The 12,466-nt window shown below is 46.8% G+C and overlaps 1 protein-coding gene across 4 annotated transcripts in view; it reads right to left on the reverse strand.

Moving 5' to 3' along the window:
* Nucleotides 1-12,466, reverse strand: part of TIAM1 (TIAM Rac1 associated GEF 1) — a 447,258-nt gene that overhangs the window by 383,593 nt on the left and 51,199 nt on the right. The window lies entirely within an intron of this gene.

Raw genomic sequence — 12,466 nt, forward strand, 5'->3', positions numbered from 1 at the left:
GCCTCCTGGCCCCCACCCCCGATGTTTCTCTTTGTCTATCTCCCACTTCCTTCTCAATTTTTCTTTGTCCTATCAAATAAAGGAACTTTTTTTTTTTTTAAAGAAAGGGAGACTTGAGGGTCTGGGCGGTGGCACACCAGGTTGAGCACACATTTTACCATACGCAAAGACTTGGGTTCAAGCCCTTACAGGGAGAAAGCTTCACAAGTGGTAAAGCAGTGTTGCAGTCCCCCCCCATTCCCCTCATCTTCCCATTCTATCTCAATTTCTCTCTGTCTTTATCCAATAAATGAATAAAGAAATAAAATATTAAAAATAAAAATCTTTTTCAAAAATTGAGGGAAATTTGGAGCAGGACTACTGTAATTGGAGTCAAGTCCTTGCAAGTGACAAGAAAAATGGAGTTCAGGGAGTCGGGCGGTAGTGCAGCAGGTTAAGCACACGTGTCGCAAAGCGCAAGGACCAGCGTAAAAATACCGGTTCGAGGCCCCGGCTCCCCACCTGCAGGGGAGTCGCTTCACAGGCGGTGAAGCAGGTCTGCAGGTGTCTGTCTTTCTCTCCCCCTCTCTGTCTTTCCCCTCCTCTCTCCATTTCTCTCTGTCCTGTCCAACAACGACGACATTAATAACTACAACAATAAAACAAAGACAACAAAAAGGAATAAATAAGTATTAATAAAAAAAGAAAAGAAAAATGGAGTTCAACTCTGATTATCATCAGTGGGGCTTATCATAAATAAGCAGAGTTGGAGAAGGTAGACTCAGTGGATGGGAAATGCCTAAGCAGAGGACACCAAAAACGGGGAGTGGGAGAGCTTATTAAATCAACAGACAGCAGTATTCTTGCTGAAGGCAGATATGAAAAGCGGTTGAGTAGCATGTTTCTAAGCTCACTCAGCAAGAATCTTTCTAAGCCTAGAATAGCCAGGGTCAAAGACAGGACAAGGGGCCAAGGGCCAAGGAGTCTTGAGAATGTCTGCCTGAATCAGACAGGGTTGATCCACCTCCAAGACAGCAATACTGACCCCTAGAGGTGGTTCCAAGGTCACGGACAGGCACAAGCAAGCAGAAGCCAAGGGCAGAACCAGCACCTCCCAGGTCCAAGCTGTACACGTCAGAACCCCCCTCACATTATCACTCCCAATTTGCAGATCTAGAAACGTCCATTTCTAGATGTCATATTATCATGTGATGAGATAGCCTGAGATTCTAAAGTGGGTACCCTGGGACAAGAAGACAGGCCGAGGCACCCCTAGGGAACAGAGGAAACTGTCAGAGTGACATTGTAGAGACAGGAATGCACAATAACAAAAAGGAGGAGGAGGAAGAGGCGGAGGAGAGAGAGGAAAATGAGGAAGAAGAGGAGGAGAAGGAAGAAGGGGGAGGAGGAAGAGAGAAAAAGAAAGAAGAGAGAGAGAGAGAAAGGAGAGAAAGACTGGATTGAAAAGTATCTGTAAATTTTTTTTTAAAAAAGCAAGCCAGGAAGCTTCCAGTCTAATAGGATTGCAAAACCCCCGCAGCACCAGCTGAACAAGTGTCTGGATACCCACAATCCCCTGGGAGAGCAATTAAGGATGAGAAAGAGCCAGTCTCCTCTACCAAAGAAAAGTCACATAAGGCTCCACAAGGTTGTTCACAAAGTTTCCATTTCCAGCTACCCGGAAGGACTTTGGACATCCCCCCCGGCACTGCCCCCCGTGCTCTGAGCCCAAGGAAGCTGGCCTTTGCGGTCTACCTCAAGCAGGCCCCCAAGAGAGGTCCCAGAAGACAGGAGAGAGAGGAGGGCAAAGAAGGGAAAAGTGTGGCAAACAGAGGTGATGCCGTGGAAGAGCACAGGACTTGCAGGCACGAGGACCCAGGTTCAATCCTCAGCAATAACCCTGGAAGGCAAAAAAAAAGAGACATGGGCAAGAGGGCATATATTCCTTGGCCCTTTATTGGGTGACTGTCCCAGCTGATCCTGCATCCCTTCTTCCCAAAGTCCTCTCCGATAAGTCACAGAGATAGTACAGCAGGAAAATGTAGGCCTTATGTGCCCATGGCCCCAGACTCTAGTCTCAACACCACCATATGACAGAACTGAGAGGTGTTGGGTCCTCATATGCACAGAATGTGCCAGAGTGATGCTCTGATTCTCTCTCCCACACATATACAAACAAACATATAAAAGCAGCAATCAGATCAAACTGTCACAAAACTTTTTTTGTTTTGTTTTGTTTGGTCACAAAACTCTTAACCATTATCATCCTAACATTCTTTTTAAGATAGGTTGAATTCCCCCACACCTATGGGCAACTAACTTTTGACAAGGAGGTCAAAAACATTACACGAAGAAAGAAAAGTCTCTTCCATAAATGGTTTTAGAGAAATTAGATTGAAACATGCAGAAGAATGAATCAGGACCACCACACATCATCATCTACGAAACTCCACTCAAAATGGACCAAAGACAGAGACAGTAGACCAGAAAGCATCAAAAGAAAAGAATAGAAGAAATCATTGGTAGAGCAATTCAGGCTCTGCTTCAAAAATAAACCAGTGGGATTACATCTAACTGAAAAGATTCTGCACAGCAAAAGGACCTATCACCCAAAAGAAAGACACCATGCTCTTCTTCTTCTTCTAGCATTTGCCCTTCTTCCGTAGCCAGTCAACAGCATCAGGTTGAGCCTGATGTAAAGTTTCGAGACCTCCTTTGAGTCTGGAGAGGTGGCAGTCGTTGACTATGTGGGTCATAGTCTGTCTGTAGCCGCAGGGGCAGTTCGGGTCGTCTCTGGCTCCCCAGCAATGGAACATAGCGGCGCACCGGCCATGACCTGTTCGATAGCGATTGAGGAGGGCCCAATCATAACGTGCTAGGTCAAAGCCGGGTTGACGCTTGCAGGGGTCTGTGATGAGGTGTTTGTTCTTGACCTCAGCTGACTGCCAGCTCTGTTTCCAAGAGACTGGAACAGAGAAGATCAGTGTAGGCGTAGGGGACCAGATTGGGTGACGAGACGTCAAGCGTTGAACAGGGTGGGCGAAGATATCCGCGGATATTGGCAGGTCCGGTCAAGCGTAGACGTGGGAAATGAACTTAGATGATGCCGCTCTAATACATCAGATATGGGCAAATAACCAAAACACATAAAGAATTCACTAAACTCAGCAACAGATACATAAATAGTAAATAAATCCAATAAGAAATGGGGAGGACATGGACTGAATATTCACAAGATAAAACATTCAGTGAGTCAACAGACATATGGAAAACTATACAAAGTGGCTGACTATTAGAGAAATGCAAACAAAGACAAGGAGGTAGCACTTTATACCTGTGAAAATGCCACACATTAGAAGGATAGCCAGGGAGTCAGACTGTAGCGCAGCGGGTTAAGCACAGGTGGCACCAAGTGCAAGGACCGGCATGAGCATCCCGGTTTGAGCCCCCGGTTCCCCACCTGCAGGGGTGTCGCTTCGCAGGCAGTGAAGCAAGTCTGCAGGTGTCTATTTTTCTCTCCCCCTCTGTCTTCCCGTCCTCTCTCCATTTCTCTCTGTCCTGTCCAACAACGACGACATCAATAACAAGGGCAACAAAAGGGAAAATAAATAAATTTTTTTAAAAAATTTTAAAAAAAGAGGGAGTCAGGCGGTAGCACAGCGGGTTAAGCTCAGGTGGCACAAAGTGCAAGGACCGGCATAAGGATCTCGGTTCAAGCCCCCGGCTCCCCACCTGCAAGGGAGTTGCTTCACAAGTGGTGAAGCAGGTCTGCAGGTGACTATATTTCTCTCCCCCTCTCTGGCTTCCCCTCCTCTCTCCATTTCTCTCTCTCCTATCCAACAACAATGACAATAATAACTACAACAATGGCAACAAAAGGGAATAAATAAATATAGAAAGAAAGAAAGAAAGAAAGAAAGAAAGAAAGAAAGAAAGAAAGAAAGAAAGAATAACCAACAGCAAGTACTGGTGAGGCTGTAAGAGAAAGGAACCCTTCTACACTGCTGGTGAGACTCTCCTGGGGATATAGCCAAAGGAAATAAAAGCTCCTCTCCAAAGGTCTATGTACACTTACTACAAATATTACACCATCATTTGTAATTGTCCAAACTTGAAGCAACACAGATGCTGAATGACAGAGGAGTGGCTAGAGAAACTTGTGCCTCATCTTGAATAGATCTCAAAGTCAAAGGAATCGTGTTAAATAAGATAAGTCAAAAAAGGGCAGGTACCGGATCATCTCACTTATAGATGCAACTTAAGAAACAAGGGCTGTTCCTGGTGGACATGTTTTCCATTTTTATTGGATAGGACAGAGAGAAACTGAGAGGGGTGGAGAGATAGAGAGGAAGAGAAAAATATAGACACCTGCAGACCTGTTTCACCACTTTTGAAGTGTCCCCCCTGCAGGTGGGGAGCAGGGGCTCGAACCCGGAACCTTGCACCGGTCCCTGCATTTAGTTCTATGTGTGCTTAACTGGGCACCCCTGCCCAGCCTGTGGGCTATTTTCAAATCTGAATCTCTTTGTTTCAACACAATACCACAAGGAACACGGGAAATGATGACCGTGCGTAAATCTCTCTGCAGGATTTTTATCAAAGCACAAATTCAAGTCAGCCTTGGTAAACACATAGACTTTCTCAAAGAATTTCTCAAAGACTCTAACAAAATGGCGAATCCTGGAGGGAGAAGTGAGAGAAAAGAGCAGGAATTACATCCTAACAGACTGTTCCTTAAATGCATGTATTGACAAGCACGAGGAAGAGAGAGAAAAGCAGAGCATCATGCTCACAGAAATGGTGCAAGGGACCGAACTCAGGACGTCACGCTTGCAAGTCCTGCACTCTACCTCCAAGTTACCTCGCCAGCCAGTCACCAGCCAGCATCATCCTAAAACACCTGCTCCCCAGGAGTCCAGCAGAGGGAGACAAACACGTCCAGCTATTCCCAAGACTGTGAGACAACTAACTGTCTGTGGAGGTGGGGATGGGGACACAGATCTTTAGTGATGGGAGAGATAAAAGGAAGAAAAGGAAAAATGGAAGAGGGGAGAGGAAGGAAGGGAGGGAGGGAGGAAGGGAGGGAGGAGGGGAGGAGGAAGGAATAAAAGAGAAAGTCTGAAGTATCTTTTTCTTTATCAGTGTGGAGTGAACTCAACCCTATGAGAGCCACTAAAAGGGTAGGGGGTTTTGTTTGTTTGTTTTTGTTTCTTCTGCCTCCAGGGTTATCACTGGGGCTCAGTGCCTGCACTTGGAATCCACTGCTCCTGGAGTCCTTTTTTTTTTCCATTGTTGCTGTTGTTATTGTTGTTGCTGCTGTTATTACTGTTGTTGCTGTTACTGTTGTTGGGTAGGACAGAGAGAAATGAAGAGAGATGGGGAAGACAGCGGGGGGGAGAGAAAGACAGACACCTGCAGACCTGCTTCACTGCTTGTGAAGTGAGCCCCCTGCAGGTGGGGAGCTGGGGCTCCAAGTAGACCTTACACCGGTCCTAGCAGTTCATACTATGTGCGCTTAACCTGGTGTGTTACCACACAACCCCCGGGGTTGTTTGTTGTTTTTTTTTGTTTTTAAGATTTTTATTTATTTATGAGACAGAGAGGAGGAGATAGAGAAGGAACTAGGATCACCCTGGTACATGTGCTGCCGGGGACTGAACTCAGGACCTCCCGCTAGACAAGATTCCAGTGCCTTATCTACAGCACCATCTCCCAGACTGCAGGGTGTGTTTTTTTTAATAATGTCAGTGATAACTTCATACTAACTTGTTTGATGCAAAATTATTTTAAATTCCTTGTACTGAGGTATAAGTATGTGCACGTGTCAAGTTCTTTCAAATGTGCCTCAACAGATAACCCCACCAGAACCAAATACAGTTCAGATAACAGAAAGCAAAGTTCCAAAATCATACATCCTGTTCTTCCGTGCTGGAGTTATTCAGTCGGACACTACCAACTCAGGATGAGGGCAGGTTCCAAAGCAGCTAAAACATACAAAAGGATGCCAACCTGGGCTGCCAAGATGACTCACCCACGGAGCAGATTTGCTTTATCATATGCACAACTCGGGTTTGAGAGCCTGGCCCCCACTGCTTTGGAAAAAACAAAAAAGCTTCAATGCTGTGGTCTGTCTCTCTGTCTCTCCATCTCTCCCTCTCTCTCTCTCCTCTCTCTATCTTTCTCACTCTCTCTTTCCCTGAAAAAGTTAATCAGTCTACAGTGGTGAGCACCAGTGAAAAAAAAAAAGGAAGTAGTTACAGAAAACCAGGATCAGCGCTAAATCAACAAACACCTTGAGGGAGTCGGGTGGTAGCGCAGTGGGTTAAGCGCACATGGTGCGAAGCGCAAGGACGGGTGTGAGAATCCCGGTTATAGCCCCGGCTCCCCACCTGCAGGGGGGTTGCTTCACAGGTGATGAAGCAGGTCTGCAGGTGTCTATCTTCCTCCTCTCCACCACCACCCCACTCCCCCATCTTCCCCTCCTCTCTTGATTTCTCTGTCCTGTCCAACAACAGCAGAGATGGTAACAAAAACAACAGGGATAAAAAAAATGGAGAAAATGGGCCTCCAGGAGCAGTGGATTCATAGTGCAGGCACCTAGTCCTAGCGATAACCCTAGAGGCAGAAAAAGAAAAAGAAAAATATATATATATATAATAATATCAACAAGTTGAGTGTCAACTAGTCTTCAAATGTTTAGCTGTGCAATTATTTCTGTAACCACTACCAAGAGCATTAACAATTGGTTGGTGAAAGGAAGGGACTAGGGACACAAAGATGACTCAATTAAAAGAAAAAGAAAAAAAAAGGTGTAGACAAACATTAGCCATGATGCTAAAAACAGACGCGTGACGCACACATGCACAGCGCTTTCCTTCCGCAGGCAGCCCCTCAGACACCAGCACTGTGGAATAAAAATCAGCTTCTGCTGACTACAAACCACTAATTCCCCCCAATAAAGGGGGGGGGGGTCATCTTCTCATCTTCAATTAAGACGCAGCTGTTGGCAGGCAGGCCTGGCAGGACGGGCAAAATATTTGCCCCTGTTGTCCATCTTGGAGCCTCCTAGAAGTTGGCAGGGTGAATTATTTCTATTGACGAAAAGAAAACACAAATGGCACAGGCCTGGGAATAGATCCACCGATTACACTCCCTGATTGTCAGCACCAAAACACATGGATGGGGCATCTTCAGTGTTCACACCATTGATGTCTGTGCCAGAAGGGAGATTTTATTTTTAATATAGTATTTGTTTATTTATTTATTTATTCTCTTTTGTTGCCCTTGCTGTTTTAGAAGGGCAAACGCTAGAAGAAGAAGAAGAATTGTTGTGGTTATTATTGTCATTGTTGTTGTATTTATTGTTGTTGTTTTTGATGTCGTCATTGTTAGGACAGAGAGAAATGGAGAGAAGAGGGGAAGACAGAGAGGGGGAGAGAAAGACAGACACCTGCAGACCTGCTTCACCTCCTTTGAAGCGACTCCCCTGCAGGTGGGGAGCCAGGGGCTCGAACCGGGATGCTTACGCCGGTCCTTGCGCTTTGCACCACCTGCGCTTAACCCACTGTGCCACCCAAGTTTTGTTGCCCTTGTTGTTTTATTGTTGTAGTTATTTTTTTCAATTTTTTATGTTGTGGTTATTGTTGTTGTTATTGATGTTGCTGTTGTTGGATAGGACAGAGAAAGGGAGAGAGGAGGGGAAGACAGAGAGAGAGGAGAGAAAGAGAGACACCTGCAGACCTGCTTCACCGCCTGTGAAGCAACTCCCCTGCAGGGGGGGAGCCAGGAGCTCTAACCAGGATCCTTACACCAGTCCTTGCATGTGTGCTTAACCTGCTGCGCTACCACCTGACCCCCATGTAGTATTTATTTTAATGAGGCAGATACAGAGAGGAAGACACAGAGAGTGACCAGACCCCTGCTCGGCTCTGGCTGATGGTGGTGCTCAGGGTGGAACCTGGGAGCTCAGAGCCTGGGGCACGAGAGTCTATTGCAGAGCCGTTGAGCCGTCTCTGGAGCCCACCCACTGGGAGATAAAAGAGAGAGGGCCTGGGTGGTGCAGAATGTTTTCTGCTGGGAGGAAAGGCACAGTTAAGGAAGGCCCCAGGCCATCTCAGGAATGACATCTGTCCAGACTGTTTTATTCTCCCAAAGCACAGATGGGGTGAGTTGTCACCTGCACTGTATGTCCTTATCCCTTGACAAATTTCACTTTCTTCAAGGGGCCATGGGGTCCCGATGACCATGTTCATACATGTCCCTGGTCTCTATTTTTCTCTGTTCACTTTTCCAAGGGGATGAGAGTCTCAATAAGTCATCAGCCAAGTTGGGGGGGGGGGGGGGGAACAGAAGAGGACCGCGGCCTGTATGGGTCCAGAGCAGAATTTCTCACGGATGCTATGATGGCCAGACCACAGCGGCAAGAAATCACATCCAGGTGCCCAGGCAGTGGCACACCCGGTTGAGCGCATATATTACCATGCAGAAAGACTCAGGTTCAAGTCCCCAGCCCCCACCTGCAGGGGGGAAAGCTTCACAAGTAGTGAAACAGATATCTCTCTCTCTCTCTCTCCCCCCTCAATCTACCCTTTCTCTCTGAATTTCTCTCTGCCCTATAAATTAAAAAATAATAAACAGGGAGTCGGGCAGTGGTGCAGTGTGTTAAGCGCACGTGGCACAAAGCACAAGGACCGGCATAAGGATCCCAGTTTGAGCCCCCAGTTCCCCACCTGCAGGGGAGTCGCTTCACGGGCAGTGAAGTAAGTCTGCAGGTGTCTGTCTTTCTCTCCCCCTGTCTGTCTTCCCCTCCTCTCTCCATTTCTCTCAGTCCTATCCAAGAGCAACGACATCAGTAACAATGATAATAATAATCACAACAATGGTAAAATAACCAGGGTAACAAAAGGGAAAAAATAGCCTCCAGGAGCAGTGGATTCATGGTCCAGGCACCGAGCCCCGACAATAACCCTGGAGGCAAATAATAATAATAATAATAATAATAAATCAAGGCCAAGTGGTGGTGCACCTGGTTAAGCACACAAATTATAGTGTTCAAGGACCAGGGTTCAAGCCCCGGGTTCCCACCTTCAGAGGAGAAGCTTCATAAGCAATGTTGCAGATGTCTCTCCTTCTCTATCTCCCCCTCCCTCTCAACTTCTGTCTCTATCCAAAAATAAAATATTCTTAATATTTATAAATAATAATAAATACTTTAAGAGAGAGATAGAAAAAGAAAAAAATAAGAAAAATCTACATCCTGGGCCAGCAAAATAGCTTATCTGGATAATGCACTCACTGCTTTACCTTCTACAAGACCCAGGTTTGAGCCCAGCCCCCACCACTGACGGAAGCTTTGGTTCATGGAGTGTCTCTAGCTCTCTCTCTCTCAAATATTTATTTATTTATTTACTTACTTACTACTGGATAGAGACCATGAGAGGGGGAAGATAGAGAAGGAACGAGGCAAAAAGACACCTGCAGCCCTGCTTCATGCCTTGTGTAGCTTTTCTTCTGCAGAGAGGGCCAGGGGCTTGAACCTGGATCCTTTCACACTGTAATGTGTGCACTTAACCAGGTGCGCCACTTCCTGACACCTCCTCTTTCTCTTTCTCTTCTTTCTCTCTCTCTCTCACTCTCTCTGACTGTACCTCTCAGTCACTAACTAAACAGGAAGTAAGGGAAGAAGGAAGGAAGGAAGGAAGGAAGGAAGGAAGGAAGGGAGGGAGGAAGGGAGGGAGGGAGGAAGGAAGGAAGGAAGGGAGAAAGGGAGAAAGGGAGAAAGGGAGGGAGGAAGGGGATACAGTCATATGTGATCACTCTAGCCCCAGATGGTCAGTGGCAGGAGGCCGCTGCTTCCTGGTGACCAGCGTGCCAATGTGGCAGGCACATTTAAACATGATTGTACACAGTTGTTCATCGCTGACCCAATCGCAGACCGTCCTGGGCTGGAACCCGTTGCCTGGCAACCCGTCTTGCTGCAGATCACGTCTGAGAGTCCGGGAAGTAGGCACGCATCAGCTCAGTGAATGCTAACCGTAAGAGACAGGCTCAAATGGAAAAGGGAAGCTCAGCTTCCTTCCCACACATCCAGCCCGTGTCCTGTCCTAATGAAGACCGGTGTCCCCACCGTGTCTTACAAGGGAGCCAATCAGCTGGCGCAGGGGGGACTCGGGGAAATGGCCCTTTTGCAAGCGCTGGCTAGTGACTCGCTTGCATCCCCCTAATAAGTTAAAAGAGGTTTGCTCAGGCTCTACAACAGAGACAATCTGATAAAGTCACAACTATGCTTTGCATCAATGCCATATCTTTTACCTCATCTACCTTTTTCCTGAAAATTTCTTTACAAGACTACAAATGGTGAGGGGCAGGGGCTGAAATGGTAGCACAACCAGTAAAGTATATAAGTTACCATGTGTAAGGGTCAGGTTGCAAGCACACAAACCCAGCCCATCCTCACCTGCTGGGTGGGGGGAAGAGTTCTACCAGCAGGAGAGTAGACTACAGGCATGTGTCTCTCCCTATCTAGCTGTCCATCTGTCTTCATCTCCCTCCTTCTCTCTTGCCCTATTTCTTTTCTTTTTTTTTCTTTTTGCCTCCAGAACTATCGCTGGGGCTCGATGCCTGCACTACAAATACACTGCCCCTGGGGGCCATTTTTTCCCATTTCTGTTGCCTTTGTTGTTGTTATTGATGTCATCGTTGTTAGATAGGAGAGAAATGGAGAGAGGAGGGGAAGACAGAGGGGGAGAGAAAGACAGACACCTGCAGACCTGCTTCACCGCCTGTGAAGCGACTCCCCTGCAGGTGGGGAGCCGGGGGCTCGAACTGGGATCCTAGTTGCACTTACCTTGCTGCGCTATCGCCCAGCCCCCCTCTCTTGCCCTATTTCTCTCTGCAATAATAAGGAAAAGAAGGAAGAGGAGGAGGAGATGATGATGATGAAGAAGGAAGGAGTAGGAGGTGGACAAGGAAGAGGTGGTGAAGGAGGAGGAGGAATGGATTGTGATGAGAGAGTAAAGTGATTACATAAGACTCAGGTCTAGTCTCAAGAGGCTAGGAAAGACTGACCTGGACCTACAGCCTGAAAGAGGGCTGTGTGTCATGCGGCAGTGATATATGGCTTTCTTGCCTTTTATTAGTTTCAGAAAGATAAAATAAAAAGACAGCTTATCTCTGGGGGGGAGAAGAACAGCTTGATAAGGGGAACAGAAGGAGCAGAGGCATCTACACAGGCTGATAAAGCCATAAAGTCTTCTCTAACTACTGTTCTTTGCATCAAGGTCTCTTCTAAGTAGCACTCTTAAAGGATCTCAGAAGAGTCCAGGCTGCAATGGCAAGGGTTAGTCAATAATATAGAATAAATAAGAAGTCACACTTGGGTCTTTTGTATTTGTTTTTTCTTTCATTTATTATTAGATAGACAGAAATTGAGAAGGGAGGAGGAAATAGAGAGGGAGAGAGACAGAGAGACACCTGCAGCCCTGCTTCACCACTCGTGAAGCCTCCCCTCGTGAAACAGGTGGGGACTGGGGGTCTAAACCCGGGTCCTTGCTCAGCATAATGTGTGCACTTAACCAAGGGCACCATGGCTTGCTCCCTGTCTTTGCTTTTTCCATTTTAATCTGTTATAGACTGGTTTTCTTGTATTTTTTAATCTTTCTTTAATAATGTTTTTATTATCTTTATTTATTTATTGGGTAAAGACATACTGAAATCGAGAGGGAATGGGAAGAGAGAGATGGGGGCCAGGTGGTGGCTCACCCAGTTAAACACAATAATAGTATTAAGTACCAAGATGGACACAAGGATCTGAGTTCAAGCTTCCACTGCCCACCTTCAGGGAGGATGCTTCTCTCTCCCTCTCTATCTCCCCCTCCTCTCTCAATTTCTGTCTATCCTATAGAATAAAATGGGGGGGGGAGTGGTCACCAGGAGTGGTGGATTCATAGCGCAGTCACCAAGCCCCAGAAAATAGAGGCAAAAAGTGAGAGAGAGAGAAAAGGGAGGGAGGGAGAGAGGAAAGGAACAAAAAGACGCCTGCAGCACTACTTCACCACTTGCAAAGCTTTCCTCATGCAGGTGAGAACCAGGGGCTCGAACCTGGGTCCTTGCACATTGTAACATGTGTGCTCAACCAGGTGCACCACCGCCCAGCCCCTATGATTTTCTTGTTCAGCAACCCCACAACCCCTGCCTTTTCAAATGCTCAGAGTCACAGGGAACAGAGGTTGTATCTGTCTAATTTGATATCAGGAAGACTGGAGGACAGTCTGAACATCAGACCACAACGGCCAAGAACATTCAAGAACCTCCTTTGACAAAAGAAGGGATAGAAGCGGATTATTGGAGCAATTTCTGGGCAACAGGTGAAATCCAATGTGTGTCCCCATCCCCCCATCCAAGGCTGAGAGTCCACGGTGGATGGGAGCTCTCTGCTGTCCAGAAGGACACAGTGACCCCAGGCCAACCCACAGAATTCTCCAGGAAG

Source organism: Erinaceus europaeus, chromosome 9 (assembly GCF_950295315.1).
Source record: "Erinaceus europaeus chromosome 9, mEriEur2.1, whole genome shotgun sequence".
NCBI classification, from domain to species: domain Eukaryota; kingdom Metazoa; phylum Chordata; class Mammalia; order Eulipotyphla; family Erinaceidae; genus Erinaceus; species Erinaceus europaeus.